Raw genomic sequence first — 19,049 nt, 5'->3', positions numbered from 1 at the left:
ATTAATCTGTCAAATAAAAATGCAGGAAAACCCACAACTACTAGGAATGCCTAAAGATTTTTGCTGTTTATGTATTTTTCATATATTCATAGCTGTGTAGAATACCCTTGCATAGTTGTGTAGCTCCTAATAATTTTCCTACCCTTCTTCATTCTATGTGTTCTTGAGGACAGCCCTTTAGAGTAGTGAACTTCATCTGGGAAATGATGCACAACCTACCAGCCAGACATCCATTCCCAGGCATTTCCCACCATGTTCTATAGGCCTTATCCATTGGGAGGAAAGGCAGTGACAGACAGGGGAAGCCCCCTTGTACCCATCCTCTGCTGTGTTATTTGTTGGCAATTCCCCCTGCCAGATATTGGCATAGCATTGATCTTTGAGCTGAGTTTGTTGCCCCATGGGAAAAGCCTGTTTTCCAGGCCAGGTTTTTCATTAACACAAAGGTTCTCCAAGCAGTGTTGAGCAGTCCTGGATTTTTTTCCTTCAGCAGGAACTTAAGCAAGATTTTTCCATTTTGTGTAATCAGCAGGGGACACTCCTCCCATGTCTCCTTCCAGAGCTGGGATTAAGTAAACTTTCAGGCAACACTTGAAGCTGGGTTCAAAGCAAGCAAAAGCAGCTGATTATCCAGTCAACAGACAGTAGCCTTGTGTGAGTAATTGCAAAAGATCTTGTGAATACAAGAGTCTTTAATGAGCGTAAAGAATGATTGGAAAAGTACTTATAAAAGAGAGCCATTGCAGTTTGACAATGAGCCTATGTCAAGTTTAGAAAATACCCTGAATGAAGAGAATTTGAGTCTATGAGAAAATTAGGAAAGGATGTTAAACATTTTCCTTGTTTTTTACATCTTCCTAGTTATATCCTTCAGCTAGGTAGAGTCTGACTTTTAACCAGAAAATTCTTTTTGTTCTTATTCTGGGATCAGTCACAAAGGATAAGTGATATCTTTATACAAACCTTTGGATTCAAAACAAAAAGTGGGACATGCATTGATTCTTCCTGCAATAATAAAAGGTTGACATAAGCAGAATAAAATACTTCTTAGTGATGCTTCTTGTCCCTACTGTTTCTCACACAGTGGATGGGGGTTGCAGCCCCTGGTTATGGAATGTTGAAGAATACCTTAAGTGCAGGTAGGTCGGTGTGAGATGCAGGTAGAGCTCTGGCTGGTGGGGACTCAAGGTGAGAGACTGTGACTTGGTGCCAACTCTTTGTACAACAAAGCACCCAGGGACCTATGTCACCAGCCAGGTGACACAGCAGGAGCCAATGGCCCGGCTGGAAATCCCAGACTATCGCATGCTTAGACTGTGAGGGTGTAAAAGTCCAAGGTCCCTCCCTGGAGACAGGCAGCTCACACTGTTCTGTTGCTGCACCATGATAAAATCTCTTAAAGGAGTCAGAGTCTGAGACTCTGCTGTGGGAAACCCAGGGCAGAGCTGGTCAGGAAAGCTTGTCTGGCTGTGAGAATGGGGTGAGCTGGGGCCAAGCTCCAGCTCACTGGGGCTGCCTGCTCTAAAGGAGCCCCGGGCCCAGCAGTTAAAAATCTCTGGGGGTGGGATTGTGATGGCCAGAGTACCTCCCAAATAGTTGGACAGGGAAGTTTCCTTAACTTCCTAACCAGCCCCTGCTAACATTTATTGTGAATAGTATACAGTTAGAGATATCAAATCCAGAGTTATGCCACTACCTCAAAGTGAAATCTGACACTGATTATTTTATATAACTCCATAAATTAGTGGAGACAATAGTCTTGGACTCATTGCATGAAATAAGACAACATCAAAATACAGCAGTGTGTAGTTATTAAAAGAAGCATAAGTCAAATAAAACTGAATTTTTTGGAAAAATATCAGGTTTTATATCTGTGGATGAAAAACACTGTTTAAAAAGAAACATAATGGACCATGCAGAAAAAAAAAGGGGGAAGTTTATTGCTGGTGCAGATGATTCAGTTCCAAATGTCTTTAGATAGTAAACTTATTGAACATTTTAAAACATGCCAGTGTATGTGTTTGAATCCTTAGAAATGATCTGAGTAGACAGCTTAAGTGTCACTAATACCATTAGGGTTTTAACCATTATTAATTCAGCCATTTTAACTTCCCAGCAGTGAAATGCATCTTTACTTATCAATTTTATTCTTAAAATGCTTCAAGAGGTTGCTGGTGCTAGCATATTTGAGTTTTACATGTGCCTCAGCATTTCTGCAGGTTAATAATGTCCTGAAGGCTACAGGATTTCCTTTTGGTTTCCAAAATTACATATGCATTATGGCAAATGAGTTCTGCCACAAAGGAATTCATAATGAAAACATCAGAGGGAATTAAAGTGCTTCTTATAATACTTGAGCTTGCTCCATTAATCAGAGGGCAAAATGAATTGAGTCATTATGTTTCCAGACGGTATTAGGGCCCAACTAGGAAACCCTGTCCCAGCTTGATATTTTTATTTTCACTGTAAGTATTTTTTGCTGGGGGAGTGGGTCAAGTCCAGGGGCAGCAAATCCACAGTGAGTAATTCAAGTCCCCGAGTAATGTTTTAATTCAAGTTTTAATCTTTATGCACAGAGACAGCAGGTCACTGTTAACTAGCAAGAGAGGCAGAAAGATTAAGAACGTACGCAGTGCGGAGCAGGAAGAAGCGTGTCTTTAACTGTGGAATTATTTGGCTTTCAAGAGCTGTCTTCTCACACCTATATGCATGACTTGATTAGAAATTTGTTGATATCTGAAAGTTGTCTGGAAACCAACAGGCAGCACGATCTTTATAATAATAGTAATTGTGATTGTCAAGCAAATGAACAAAGCAGTACCTTTAATTAAGCCAGCTGATCCACCTGGGACAAAACAGTCGATTTCAAATCTGAAGTAGGAGATACAAACTTGGTATTTATTTAAGCAGTTAAAATGTGCAGTTCTGCCACTGCACTGTATACGTTTTATAGGGAGATTTGAGTGCATTTTTATTCATTTCAAATGAAGAAACAGCTAGATGTTCTACATGTATCTTTCTGCAAAAGTAAGTTTTTAATTATCCTTTACAAATAACATATTTGGTTTTAAGCAGAGTGCTCTCATGCTTAAAGCACCTCTTACATATTTATGATGATTGTGGTGTATTTACACAAGATATTAAAAGAGGACACAATTCTGCTCTTGCTGTTCTCCAGATGGATGAATTCACTTTATCCTTGCCACAAGACGGAAAATGCCTGTAACTATTTTAGATGACAGTGAATGTGTACATATACACCACATTGGACAGCTGGATTTTTTTGTCTATGGTGTTGCTATACAATGCTACCTATGGTTTGGAGCTCCATGAGCTTGCATGTGACCGCAAGAAGCCACAAATGTATCCAAAGGATTTCCTTGCATGTGACAAATGATGGCTCTGAGAAGTGTTGGAGTTGGGCTCGTGGAAGTCTACATAGCCTGCATGAAAAAGCTGATTTCATGCTTATGTTTAACAACAGGCTCTGCCCATGCTGCTGATCTATGATTTTCATAGTCTTTCAACAAGGCAACAAGTAGAAGATGGGTGAGGTTGTAAGTTCTTTTCCTGCCCTCAAGCTTCTAGCTCATTCCTGTAGGAAACTCTTTCCTCAAAAATAGCATAGACAGACCTACAGTTAAAGCTTTCAGGCTTATCTTTCATACAAAAGCATTTCTTTCTTACTGGGTATATCCCACTTTTTAGTCAGGATGTTCCTTGGAAATGGCATGGTTTTCAAAGACTTCCCTAGAAACAAGGACAGAAACCTTTGTGGTCTGTAATTTCTGAGGCCAGGACATCCACAGCCACAGAACAACATGCCAGCTGTCTCATCAGGGATGACGGAGCTTGCCTGTCCCACGGCAGGGAAGTCCAGTTCCAGCAGAAATCCATGTTGAAGCAGTCTTTTGTCTCTCCTTGTTTCAGTGTGGGCATCCAACAGATCTGATGAAATTTCATTTTGAAATGAAGGAATGGATGTTCTCCATAAAAAAAACTCTTTATACATTTTCTTTTCTGCAGTATTTTTAAATTAAAATGAAATTTCATTGAAAGTAAATTTCATTTTGAATTGGTCATTATATAACATTTTGAAGTGTTATAATTCCCTGAAACCTTGAAATTATTATATCAGATCTGCTTATAGATTCTAGTTGCTTATGTAATGAATATAAAATCTTAAAAAAAAAGGTAAGCCAACTCTTCAGTCATGGTATAAATTAAAAAAGTGGAATTTAAGGAAAGAAATATAGTTATTCTTTCAAATAGTATTCAGGCTAAAAGACTTTCAATTTTTTAATGTAAACATGAGATTAGGCAGTTTACCATTTCGTTCTGACTTAATGCTAAGATTCTCTTCAAATCAGAAATCCCAGCTAAAGGATTAAGTTAACAGAAAAAAATAAGCATGATGATAAACAATGATGGCTTTATCAAACCTCTCATGCTGGTTTTATCTCCATCTTTGTTTCCCTTCCCTTCCCTTCCCTTCCCTTCCCTTCCCTTCCCTTCCCTTCCCTTCCCTTCCCTTCCCTTCCCTTCCCTTCCCTTCCCTTCCCTTCCCTTCCCTTCCCTTCCCTTCCCTTCCCTTCCCTTCCCTTCCCTTCCCTTCCCTTCCCTTCCCTTCCCTTCCCTTCCCTTCCCTTCCCTTCCCTTCCCTTCCCTTCCCTTCCCTTCCCTTCCCTTCCCTTTTTTTCTTTCCAGGTGTTCCTGTATCTCTTTCTGGTTTTATTTTTCCTCTCAGACCCCTAAAATCCCCAAATCTACCTCTGCTGCTGCTCCTTGGCTGCTGTCCCTTGCAGCCACCAGCACTAGCTCCTCACTGCACCTCCACAGCGCAGGCGAGCATTTCTGTGCAGGCTTTACGCCCCCAGAGCAGCAGGCAGTGTGGCCCCAGGGTTGCATTCTGATGTTTGCTATGAAATCAGCACTTGAGAGTGACACCAGCAATTCATACCTTGTACTTGGCTTCCTCCCTAGAGAGGAGAAGGACAGGCTCAGACCTGTAATATCCTTTCAGCCTACACATCATATTATTGTCACTACTGACTGTTTAGGAGACACAGATTGGGAGAGTCCTATCAGCTGAAGCATTGGTTGATCCTAGACACCAGAGGTGGTCCCTAGGTCCACCTCAGACACCAGAAAGGATGGAATCAATGTAGCCCTGGGACGGGGGGGAGCACTAGCACTGCTTCTGAGCTTCTCCAGGATTTTCTTAAAAAGCTGGGACATTACTGAACACTTCATTGAAGATGTTTGGGAGGCAATCAAGGAAAGTAGCCTTCTAGTAATTAACTGTGATTCTCATTTTCATCTGCTGTTAAAACCAGTGAAAAAAATGCTCGTTCCAGGATTTCAGAATTCCAAAGGAATCTTTGAACTGTGTCAGAAGTGAATTTTATAGGCAGTGATAGGGAAGTGCAGGCAGGCTGGATGAGAATGTGCCACATTCACTTTCACAGTTTGGTTTTGGTTGCTGATGACTCTTGTTCCTTCCCCTCCCCCATTCCTATGCCTCTGGCAAGACTGTGCCATTTCCTTCTCTCTTTTTCACTGAAAATGCATCATTAAACATGTTCCTATTTTTCATATGCTTTTCAGTCATATACGAAACCTTCAGACTGATTTACACCTGTTATCTCTTATATCAGTTTTGCAAACTTTGAAGATGCAGCTACAAATTGTGACCAAGCACCTGGAGAGCTGTCAAGAACAGAATAGGTCATGTTTGCCAACTTGGGCATTGCCAGCTGCACTGCTAAACATCCACAAAACCCTATGCAAGGTAAACAGGCATTCATTTCCTCTTTGGAGTCCTCCAGTGCTTGGATGAGAAAGGAACCAAGGTTTCTGCTTGAGTACTCAGAGTAAAAATAAAACTATTCAAGGCCACACTTCAGAGAAGACAGTTACTCCATAAAATAGTCATCGAACTCTTGTATGGTCTGAAAGTGCAGCTGAGATCTGGATCTGACAAGTGGATCAGACAAGAGGCAATAACAAGTTATCCAGCTATAAAAAACCAGAAGGACTGGAGGCTCAGTGTTACAGTGATTCTGTGGTAATGAGGTGAAAATTCTAGGATGTTTTAGAAGTACTTTTTCCCCAGAATTCAAAATAACAGTTTTCCTGAAAAAAAAAAAAAAACGAACTGAAAAAATAAAATGAATCTTGGTTATTTTCCCTTCAGGCTAGTGCCATTTTTGCTAAGCTGTCCAATGGTGCCAGAGTATGTAACATCTTAGTCATCAGCAATCTGGCAGGTATTTTGTCCCTTATATTGGTCCAACAGCTATGTGCCAGGCTGTTTGCACCATCTGTCACACCAGAGTCAGCAAGGGGGACAAAAGGTGGACAGCTGGTACTATCAGTCTGGAATACCATTTTAAGGGAGAAATACCAGAACCTGTGTCAAAAGGCATAGAAAACAGAGAGCTTCATGGGGAAGACATTAAAGCAAATGTATTTCAGATGGAGCAGCTCATCTTTTCAGCCACACTTATTGTGGTTATTAGAAACACACTTCTAAGAATGTAAAAGGTCATAGGATGCCTAAACTGAACGTAATCAGTCTTTGTTATGTATACCTTTGGTTTTCCGAGGAAAGCAAAGTTGCCTAAAATGACTGGTTATAAAAAGCCAATCTGTAATGAATCTTTCAGCTGCAGAGTACAGGAATAAAACTGCAGCAGAGAAAATTTCTGGATTGATTTTTGCCATGGAATCATAGTTACCAGGGAAGCATTCATCAAGTGCTGGCCAGAATCTGACCTCCATTACTCTGCTCCTCCTTGCAGGTTTGTCTTTGGTAAAAAGCTATTTCACAGTCTTATGAGTAAGTTGGCAAGGGAGTAATGCATAACCCAAAGCAGGATGCTTGGAGAGATTTTGCATGTGTCCAGAGGCAAGTCAACCCAAAATGCAGCTCCACAGTGCGTCAGCCAGGCCGTCAGGCAGTGTTTCAAGTCAAATCCGCAAACCAGCCAAGGAGACATTAGGAAATGCACAGAACTACACGTTAAAGGTTTTGGTGAAGAGCATACTGCAGCAAATGTGATTCAGGACATACTGCACCACTTTGAAATTTACAGCCAGTCTATACCTTCTGGATTGAGAGTGGTGCCAACATGACATATGCATCTGAGGATTGTGCTTATATTCCTGTACTTGTTTTGCAAAGTGTTGCAATTTGGTTTTGACAGACTTGAATGATAACTGCAGCACTGAAAATAGAATCATGGCTCATCAGAAGATAGTCACTTTGCATATTTCACTGAGGCCAGTGTAATGCAGAATGAAGACCAGAAAGAAAATAACTTGTTAAAGGTCAACTGAAGCAAAACAGTCTGCCTTCTGGAGTTTAAAGATGAAGACTTCGCTATTATACATAGGAATACTGAAAGCCGGGGATACTGAAAGCTCTGTGAAAAATGTTGAAATTTACAATTTTATTACATGCTATAAGAAAAGCAAAATTGATCAAAATGTAGTTTAAATAGTCTTTCGACTAAAAACTGATTTTGGAGATTTTTTTCTAATCTAATGGCTTTATGGATAATTACATAATCCATCAACACTGGAAGAATAGCATGACTAGAATATGAAATAGTTTTAATGACAATTTGTAAAAATAGCATTAAGGCATCCTATTAAAAATATTACTTTCTTCCTAGAAAAATCAATGCATTCTTGCTATGCTGTACTTCAGGAGGGCAGACTTTGGCCCCTTCATGTACTGGTAGAGCACCATGGGACAGAGACTTGCAGGCAAGAGGGGCTCAAGAAAGCTGGATAATATTAATGGTTCACTTCCTCCAAGCTCAAGATTACTGCACTCCCATGAGTAAAAACCCAAGAAAGAGGCAGGAGACCTGCACAGGAGAACAAAGAGCTTCTGGCAGAAGAAGGGCATGTACAGAAGGTGGAAGAAGGGACAGGCTTCTTGGGAAGAATACAGGAGCATTATCAGAGTATGCAAGGATGCAAAGAGGAAGGGTAAGTTCTATTTGGAACTAAATCTGGCAAGGGTTGTCAAGGACATCAAGACAGGCTCCTTCAAATAGATGGATTAGCAAATGGAAGTCCAGGGAGAATGTGGGACCTCTAGTGAATGGGGTGGGTGCCCTGGTGGTGGAGGATCCAGAGAAGGTGGAGTTACTGAACACCTTCTTTGCTTCAGTCTTTATTCTAAGGCCAGCCCTCAGGAACCCCAGACCCTGGAGCCAAGAAAGTCTGAAGAAAGGAAGAATTTTCCTTGGTTAAGGAGAATCAGATTAGAGATAATTTAGACAAATTCAACACCCACAAATTCATGGGTCTGGATAGGATGCAAGCACTAAAGCTGAGGGAGCTGGCCCCTCTTTTCTGTATCTTTCTACTCACCAGAAATGTAGGGCATCTCTTTGTGCTTTAAAGGGTAAGAATCTACCTCTTACATGACTCTGGGCTGGACAGGAACATGTTTCTTGTGCAGCAAAGTTCATTTCACATTGAAACAGCTTTCTTCTGGCACAGTCTCTGGAAAGTAACCCTTCCATTTCTGCTCTTCCTTATGCCTTTGGGCAGAAGTTATTTAAGACTGACATATCAGAAATGAGGGTGCTGTGAAAAAGATGAATTCTGTCTTGAAATTTGTACATTATATTACAATCAAAATATTATTATGAAGTATTACATTTCCTGAGGATACTTCACCTTATTCCATATTGTATCAACATTCAGATGAATTCAGCATCTGAAGTGATACGTGCTTTCTTCAGTTTGAGTCTCAGAATAGATGAACATTTTTTATCATTGTCAATAAGAAAATTACTTAAGTCACTCTTGATATTGAAATAAAACTCAGTTATATTGACTCTGATATCTAAATGAACTGTTTAATATATAAAGATCACATATATTGCAGTCTTTTAAAATTATCAGAAGTGATCTACTATTTTATATGATAGATGAGTTACTAAAGGAAGTCAGGAGAAGAACTGAGAAAACTTTTGGTTAAATTAGTAGAGTGGTTAATTAAAATTTATTTAATATAGAAAGAAAATCATAACTAAAATTTTTCAGGAAATGGAGAATGGCTTAGGTCAAACTCTTCAAAAATTGCCATTCTTTCCCAACAGAAATGAATTTAAAACTAAGTAAGTTCAGAGGCTGTCGTTTCAGGGGAGAGTTTAAATCAGAAAGCTAAAAGTAGAAATTGCTACAGCCCAGAAAGCTCAATGTATTAAATTAAAAAGAATTTTAAGTACCATTGAGTATCCTAGGCCTTTTCAATATCCTAGAGAGTGCTGATGGCTGGAAGATTTGGTGAGTGCCAAAACTGCTCTGCGTAGAGTGGGGTCTGCATGATCAGGTTCTGTTCTGAGGTGTTGCCAGTCATGAAGGTGCCACAGGCCAGGAAGCTATCAAGCCCCTTGCAGTACTGTGAGGGTACAGGCCTCCAGGGTGGGAATGAGAATCTATTTCTTCAAGTTTGCACAAGCAGCTCCATGCAAAAATCTATGTTAAGGAGGATTAAAAGCGATTTTCTTTGCTCGAGGAAAAATCCTGCTAAAGGGAAAGAGGCCTGGAGTTTTCATAGCAGAACTCAGCTGTTGGCTAGAAGAGACCTGGAATATTTTTCAGACATTGCTTGGTGAGAAGCATGTGTCAGTATTTTCCTTCCTGTGTTAATTTGCTTTTTTTGTACAACACAGAAATGTTATTTATTTTGTCAAAAGAAAGAAAATGTCAAGGCTTTGAGCTCTTGCCCTTTCAGCAGGTGAGCTCACCAGTGTATAGAGGAGGTCAGTCAGCTGAACTTTGGCAGGAATATTAATATTTTATAATGCTCTGAATCAGCATAATTTATCTCATCAGTTAGGTCATGCCACAGTCTTTTGCTTTTTAAGTCCTGAAATACCACCAGCAGTTACAAGCACTGCTCTCATTGTAAGAAGGAGGGCTCTTAAGGCAATTTCAACTCAAAGCAAGCTCTGATCCCTGGCTGCTGTAAAATGAAAAGAGAACCCATTTTTAATACTTTTTTTTTTTTTTTTTGCTGAACTAAAGAAGAATGCAAGTAAATAAATAGGATATTATCTTAATAAAAACTGCCAACATTTAAATATCTCTCTGAACCAAGGAGGAAAATTGAGAAGAGCTATCTCTGTGTTCTTGGTATGGAGGCTTTCTATAGGGGGTTCCCAGACTACAGCAAGTGTTCTCAGGCCTGTGTGGCAGAAAATAGAAGCTGGCAGCAAAGCACTTACCAGAAGCACATGACTCCAGAAGAAGTATATTAATCTCACAAAACTGCAATTCTAATGATACCTCACAACAACAGAAGAACAAGTGTCACTTGCCAGTGACTAGTTACTATGCTTCAAAATCCTTTAAATGTGTTTCAAGACTAAATGAGAAGCACAACAAGCAAAGCTCTTAAAGATATTCTAACTTAATTTCAGCATATGGTGTCAGTCCTACTGACTTGGGGTTACCAGTATTGCATATTGTGCTTATTTCTCAATCTTATTTGCCGCCTGTTCCTCATTTACTGTCCGTTGAAGAGTGCTCATGGGTAACCAATTTTGAGAGATATGGGGGCAACATCCACTTAATTTTTAAAGTTTTCATATATCTGGCTGTGATGGCAGGCAGGGAAGTCCAGCCTTGTAGCTTCCCCTGGCGTCCCACAGTAACCTCAGGTGGCTCTAGGATGTGTTTCAGGGTGGGATCTCATGTCTCCTTTCCCAAGACATTATGATGACCTTTCTTTCTTCCTAAATACGGGAAATGCTGATTGATGTGCTTGCCCAAAAGCAGGAATAGAAGTTATCTCTAGCAGCTCATGTGAACAGCCTTATCTGCCAAGGCACCTCAGTTCAGACCTGCTTTATTTCTGCTGTCTCAGTCTCTCTTCTGTGCACCCATCCAGTGTTGCAAAGCCTGGTGATAATTTGGGCATGTAGAGAAGCAGATCACATCTATGTTACCCCGTGCCTTATGCCATGATCTGAGCGTGTGTTTTCAGCAGTGATATGATAGTACCCACTGAGCACCTAGTCTCTTTTGTTATACCAGTCTATAAATCTCTAGTTTTTCCTTCAAGATTTCCTATTTTACAGTCACTGCACTCTGTAGGCACCTGTTGGCATACTGTCAGTTATGGTAGCAGTAGAAAAATATTGAGGGTGTAAGAACAGGCTGCTCAGATTTTTTCAGTACTAAATTCACATGCATTGACTCACCTCTTCTATTTAGAAATCACAAATTCTGTTACATGAAAGGCCATATTCACGGACCATTAGCTTTGTTTATCACTTAGAGTAATTAGTATAAATTCATAGAATCATTTAGGTTGAAAAAGACCTTTAAGATCATCATCCAACAGTAAACCTAATGCTGCCAATTCTACCACTAATTCTACCCAATTATAGAATCACTTAGGTTGGAAAATACCTATAAGATCATTAAGTTCAACTGTGAACCTAACACTTTCTCCATTTAAATGTCCTGGAAAAATTGAGATTTTTAATTTCTCACTCTACTTTATAAAAGCACTTGGCAGTGCTCCACTTTCTTCTCTATAGTAACAGAATAATTTGAATATGAATGTAAATAATCAGATTTCATATACACATTTTCAAGTTCATGCTGTCAGAATTCCACAATACACTGACTGCAAAACATTGAAGATGCAGATTCAGTAAGTCACCTTACATTTAAAGAGCTGTTCCAGTGTTTTCCCTGATGTTTTGGGCACAACATTTGTCCTGTTTACATTGGTAGGGGAATCTGTTGAGTTAGTTTTTTGCTTTTAAATCCAATTATTATGACTGAATTAATATTAATGCCCCTTTGCTACTTTCTTTTCAGGACTGGAAAGGGGCAGGGAAGATTTTTTACATGCTGTTTTGTGTTTTCTATGCACAGAATGTCTCGATACTTAAGTGGGCAAGCTGGCACAAGAGTGCACGTTGTCAAGAAAGCAGGAGTTAACATCAAAACTTAAATTGATGCAGCTTGTTTCAGGCAAACTCAGTAAACACTTATATTGCATCAGTTTTGCAGTCAGAAATCATTTTAAAAATCTGACAATGGCTAAATGAGACAATTTTCCATTACAGCCTAGAAAAGTAAAAGCGTAATTGTCACTTGCATCTGGTAAAATGGATTTTGCGTTGTGATATTTAACACACAGTGAATGAGAAAGCTAAAATCAATAAAAAGAAACTTTGTGCTTTCCCTCACTTTTCTTATTGTTGCCTAGGAGCACTAGGCAATTGATGCAAGTATTTATTGAGGAGGTTTGGATACTACACTCTCCTTGCATAATGTTTCTCTATAAAATATTCATATAAAAATAAAACATTCTATAAAAATATTCGAGCTGGAGTTCATGATGTATGTATTGCACTAAGTGCAGCAGGTCTTGTGGGCTTAGATAGCAAAAGTTCTGGGTAATTTGATATGTGCATTGTTGGTAAAGGGGGGTCCCCCTCACCAGAGGTCTCAGACTTGTGGGTGGTAGAAATATTGTCCATGGGGTAGCTCTAACCTTGGCTGAGCACCTCTGTGTGAGCTGCTCCTGGTACATCAGTGTACAAGGAAGGCACCCTTTGAAAATGCATCAGTTTTGTTTTTAGCAACCACTGAAAAGATGTGGTGTAAAAAAGACAAAGTGAAATCCCTATAAATGCTTCCTTGCCAAATTAAAATTTTGGGAAGTTTCAATGCACTGATATCATTGATACCACAGAGTTTCTCTTTGCTCAGACGTGGCATAGCTATGGTGACATTGTGTATATATATATTAAACCTGAAAGAATAATTTGAAGAGAATATTTTATTTGATGTATTGATCTGCCCTCTCACCTTTTTTTATCTGCCTTGTCCTTTTAGACAGAAAAGTCTTTGGTCGTATCCTGACCCCAGGAGAGTCAATAGTAAAATGCTGATAGACTCCACCAGAGCCTGGATCTTACCCTGGGGGTTTTAACTTAGCAGCTCTTAGCAGCTCTATGGAGCCTTGATATTTACAAAGCAAAATGGACCAATTATTTAAACAAGGATACAAGGGATGAACAAATAGTTTTGTGAGCACTAAAGAAGAGATGCTTGCTCTGGGCTCTGGGTCAATTCTCCAGTGCCTAATAAGATGTGAGTGCATACCTCAGGCTTTGCCTCAAGCTTCTTTTTGATAAACTGCTTCCATGAGGTTATTGGGAAGAAAATACTTCAGAGACCTTTGCCCCTTTGTCAAATCTAGTTTTAGTTAAGCAATAGGCAGGAATATGACTGAATGAGAGGGAAGGGAGGAGAGACACAGCCACAGAGAATGATTTCATATACTACATGTTCTAGGTAAACCTTTTAAAATTAATAATTTCAAAAGAATTTTAATAGGTTCCTCATTATTTCTGTTTTATTTTAGAGCTTTTTAGCATTAATCTAAAAATGAAATTTTAATAGTGTCTTCCTTTTTGCTAGATGAAATTCTCTAAAGTGTGCCACAATGAAATCTAATAAGCATGTGTGTCTCTTCAGTCTTAGGGTTCCCTTAAAATAAATTAGTATGGAGGTGTGTCATAGACTATCAGAAGGAGTGAGGGAGAAAAGCTGCTCTTTCCAATTTCTGTCGCTTTTGATGCTCATCTACATGCACCAAATGATACAACAGAGAGATCATACCTGTGTTTTGCATAAATACCCATACAGCTAAGCTTGGATCATAGGCACTTTCTCAGTTTGCAGAAAGATATGACCTTTTTAGACTTAAGGAATATTTTGGAGAACGACAACTCAGGTAGATGAAGCATATACTCAATGCATTTCCAGAGAATCTTAAAATAAAGCATGAAAAAGAAGTAAAAAATTAAAGGTCATTTGGAAAAGAATAGCCATAACACAAATGGATAATGAATTACATGAAGATCTCAGGCTTAAAGAACTGTAGAAACAGGGAGAGCAACCAGCAGCAGAAAACCTACTTCTATTACCCAAATTGCACCCATTTTGTGCAAGAATGACTAAATGAATCCTTTTGTAAGTCTTTAATCTGTCTATGAAATCCCCATAATTTTTCAAAATTTGAGCACTGTTTACTTATGTAGGTTTTTAGCACCCTCAATTTCTGATAATGTCAGTAAGTGCATTTAGCAGTGAAGGATACTGGGAAATCAGAAAAAGCTGCTGTGCACCTTGGAGTGTCCAGGGATTTTATGTACTGGAGATATTAATAATTTTCTGGAAAGTATTATGTTTCCTGGATATAAGTTTGTATTTTACACTTTGACAGCCAAAACGTGGATATAATTTCAAACTCTTATATCCAGTGTGATGGTATTGAAGAGCTCTGAGCTATTGATCAAAACACGGAGGAGAATAAGTGACAGACTCAGAAATGGATTTAAGTGAAGGACTTTAGCTTTATGGCTGTAACAAAGCATCTGGGCAACAAATGTCTAAATCACACTTACAGTGGTGGTGGTTAGATGTCAGTGCATGGGTTACAAGTGTCCAGCCGTGAATCAGTGATTTGTGGCAGAACTCCCTCTTCAGCCTGTACAAGGACATAGCCTTTAGAGCTGGCACAGAGGTTATCAAGAGAGAATTCTTCTAAAGTCTCACATTTCTCTGCTGTTAGGTGGTCTGGATGCAACCAGCATAACTGTAATAATTTCAGTGTTTCTCAAGTTGGTGGAAAATGTAAGAAATTGAAGTTGGAATATCAACACCCCCAAAGATGTTCCTGTTCTCAACTGTCTATGTAGGAGTTTGGAGCAACCAGCAACCTCCACTAGGCACTTCAATTAAGTATATGAAATTAGACTGAATGAATCTAGCTGTGGTCCATCAGCTGAGACTATCTCATTTACCCTTGAGAAAAGTTAGAGCAATTCTAGACAAATTTGTCTTGCCTTTCTGAATATGGAAATTTCACATCTCTTTGTGCTGGTATCATAGGGAGAGGGAAAAGAGATGAAAAATACAAGCTGGCAGAAATAACTTTTAGATCTCTAGATAATGTGGAAGTGCATTCTACTGCTAAGGTTTAAAAGAATGTCTGAGGGTGAAGGCTAGAATTTTGTTTGTTTAAGACCTAATCTTCTCCAGACATTGAGTCAGTGTGGGTTTTGATGAAGAATTGAAACAGAAGTGTCTAGCCCACATCACGTTCTCTGGTACAGTCATTCCCACAAGTGAGAATAGGAGTACTAGGGATAGGAAGCAAGTGAATTGAGATAGGTATACCATAATTGCAAGCAAGTGAAAAAGTATGTTTATACCTTTTGACAATCTGTTTCCATATATCATAAATTTATGCTGCACAGCTTCATAAATTCATTCCACTATGCATAATTTTGAAATTCTTCCCATGTTTTTAAATCCAAAGCTCAATTACTTACAGAGGGCCGTTCCTTGGTGGTTTCAGAAGCAATTAATCCATGGTGTGCTCTCTGCTGACTCACAGCCAGATTTCTTGGGTCTTCCACTCAAGTGTAATTCATCTGGGCCAGCTGCAGATTTGGACTGCCTGCATATTCAGAAATGAATTTTACTCTTTGTATTTGTAGTAATGCCAAGGGATGTGCTTGGCAGGTTTATATCCTAGTGGAATCTGACTCCCTGCACTGAAGAATTCAAACTCAAACCTTCTAGGGTCCAGACATCTCAGGTGCTCTGAAACAGTCCTACAAGAATCAATAGCAAAATACAGGTAGCTCACATGGCTAATGTGATCATGCACTTGTCAAACTGATTCCAAGCTTATGTTTCATCCTGGCATTGAAGATTGCTTACCTAGAAAAGGCCTTATCAGCTTTCAGAGGACACATGTGTGTCAACATTCATTTAGTGTGACCCTAACTCTTTTTCTCTGCTGGTTGTTTTGTGTGCACATTAATTTTAGTGACAATGCTTATTGTATAAATTGTCCATTCAGACATTCCAATGCACACCTGGAGCAGCTGCTCTGTAACCTGAAGAATGAGATTGCTAATACTGAAAGTTAGAAAAAAGACTGCAGCAAAGGCTGCTTTCATCAGTTGACTCCCATTCCTATGCAGGTGATTTCTGAGTGCATATCCTGTAACCTGAAAGCAACATGGCTTTGGAATACACATCACCTTTCCTGTCTTGGCATCACCAGCTGTTTTAGTAAGAATAACTCCTTTTTAGTTTAATGCAACACTGTGACAGATGAGATCTTCCTGATCCCATCACAGTTCAAGAGCACGTATGAAGTGGATTCAGTGAGAACTTACTGCTCTTGCCTCAAGCCTTAGATGGTAAAAAAAAAAGCTGGAATGTGACTTGCATTTTGACAAGTTTCACCAAATATTTTTAGAAACCTTATCCTAACCTAGTTATCCAGGGTTTTCTGCCTGAAGTCCTAAAGATTGGGACTGGCCCTGTGACTGGCAAGGCTCAAATACTGGGTGAATGTGACTGGGCTCCCCAAATTTGTATTTCCTGTGGTCCTGTGGATGTCAAGAGTGACAGACTGTGGAAATAGGCTCCCTTTGCTGTCTGTCAGTTCTGCAGGCACTCACTGACAACAACTATTGTCACCTAAAGCTCTAAGGTGGGCTGCTGTCCAGTACTGCAGTTTTGGGTTCTCTCTTGATCTCAGCTTTCTCTGGCTACATTTGCAGACTTGCACTGAGTAGTTTTGGATGGTGTACTGACTTTCACTTGAAGACTGCTGGTATTCAAGTAGAGAGTTCATAACTCACGTAACTTGAAGTCTGTTGAAAACATAATTCTACATTTATGTTAAAAATGCCTCTCTCAGTGGCAATAATATTTTTAATTAGTTGTTTTTCTATGCAATTATTGAAAGAAACTAGAACTCAGTTTTCTTTGGGGTTTTAGAAGTGCTATCTTTTTCTTCCCAATAGGCTTGTTTTCTTCATTTTCAGTTTGTTCCTGTAATTTCTGGGCATCAAAATGAGGATAGAAACATGATACTTCAGAAAATTATTAGGCAGCCATATTCCCAGGACAATGTGACACACAAATAAAAAATCTTTCAAAATCAGAGAAGATCTCAATGCAAATTCTAAATTCAGATATCCTTCCCAAGGGTAACCATCTAGGGCAGTTTTGTGTACACCATAGTTCCAGCTCCACTCTTTCTTCATTGCCTGAGTTGCAGCCTAAATTGTTAGGGAAAGTTTGATGTGAAGATATGAACAGTATAACCATATAGACTTTAAAAGACTTATTTTGACTGAAACTTTAAGCTTTTAAGCATTTTTCTATGATAGTGCTAAATCTTATGGTCAATAACTGTGTAGCATACTGGGTGCCAGTGTTGTCAAATATTTCACAGCAAGCTCTGGTGGCACCAAATTCTGATGTACAATAGCACCTCTGTAATTTAGGCAAAAAAGTTCAGAAATGTTAAAGAAAAGGATTAAAATGAAAGCTATGCCCAAATTTATTTGGCCAATGAAATGAATGAAACTATGTTTTGCACAAGTAAAGAAAAAAAAGATGACATTTCCCCATCCACTTAGAAGTAAACCAGTATTTTTTGCTACAGGAATTACAGAGAAACAATTCAGAGAGCAGATACTCACCCCACAGTATCTCATCTTCTTACACAATCAGATGAAAAGTCCTATCAGTGTTCCATATCATCATTCAAAACAAAGGAAATATGAATATAAAGTAGTTGCTGAAATTTTGCTTTTCTGTTCACAAACATTTTTGAACAATAAGTAGGAAAACTATTCAAAACCACTTAGAATTATTGATGAAATAGAAATGACTACATCATTGACTACATGATGACTACATCAATTAAAATTGTATGGTCCTTCCTGGTGGGGGTTATCAGCCATATTTCAGTTCTCATCAGCACAACTGGCTGTAGTACATATAATGATAGGCTGGATTTGTACATGTATCTATGTAAATTCAGACCTTGGATTATAAACCCTTTTTCCCCCCCCCAAAACATTCTCAATGAGCTTTATTAGGAAGATTTCTATGAAAAAAACTTAGGTGACCAGAATTCATGCAAAACAGCTGACAGGAATGGCACATTCCCCCACACCCTCCTTGACTTCCAAACTCAAAAGCTGCTGCTCAATGTGTTTAGGTAACTTAATGAAAATATAGTTTCATATTTGTGAGATGAGTTGAAAGAAAAGTCTCAAAAAAACCTCCACAATATTTTAAAAGGCGATTTTAGTCCTAATAGAGCCAGACAATAGATGTACCAGTTTCACTAGATTTGCTTCAATTCCCATTTGAGTCAATGAAGAGAATCCCGTTGGCTTTAAGTAGGAATTAGATTAGCAGGATTTATGAAGCAATTTTGTTTTATCTGTGTTAGGAATAGGAAGTTCTTGAAATTGTCCCATTTTTGAGGAAATCAAATCTCTACCTGGACTTAGGATTGCATACTGAGAAAGAGGTGAAGCCAAAGTTCTACTTATCTCAAATCGTCTGTTTGTAGTGTAATGTGCAGAGATACAGGAAATGCCTTCCACATCAAGAGGGTGGTAAAATCAATAGTCCCATCCTTAACATTCAAAAGTTTGGGGAGCAAGAATTAAGCGTGCAGAGTGCTCTCAAGTTATGGATATTTTAGCAAATTTTTTTAGAATCCTTATTCTTATTTACATCAGGCCTGTGATCCTGAGACAAGTAGCTCTGAATTAACCATTTATTTAAAAAAAAAAGGAGAAACAAAAACGTGTGTAGGCACAAACTTTGCAAGATGTATCTTTCCATGGTAAAGCATCGCGTCCTGTAATAACTGGAAAAACAATGGCACCTTTTCTTCTGACCTTTCTTTCACAAAGCCTCTGTGTGAGCTTCTTTTTTCTCTTGCCTTTAACACAGATTCCTAATTTAGCCAATATTTCATTTATGAATGGGTTCTGAGCAAAAACTTCATCCTATTTTCAAGTATCTTGAGGGTTCAGAGGCAATCAAATCCATCTTTAAAAGAAAATGATGAATGTAAGTCAAATAAGTCCTATATATTTTTTTTCTAATGACATCAGCTTCTCTTTTGCCTGCCTTACCCAGAAGCCTGCATGGTC

Source organism: Motacilla alba, chromosome 2, assembly GCF_015832195.1.
Source record: "Motacilla alba alba isolate MOTALB_02 chromosome 2, Motacilla_alba_V1.0_pri, whole genome shotgun sequence".
Taxonomy (NCBI): Eukaryota; Metazoa; Chordata; class Aves; order Passeriformes; family Motacillidae; genus Motacilla; species Motacilla alba.
This window is presented reverse-complemented; position numbering follows the sequence as displayed.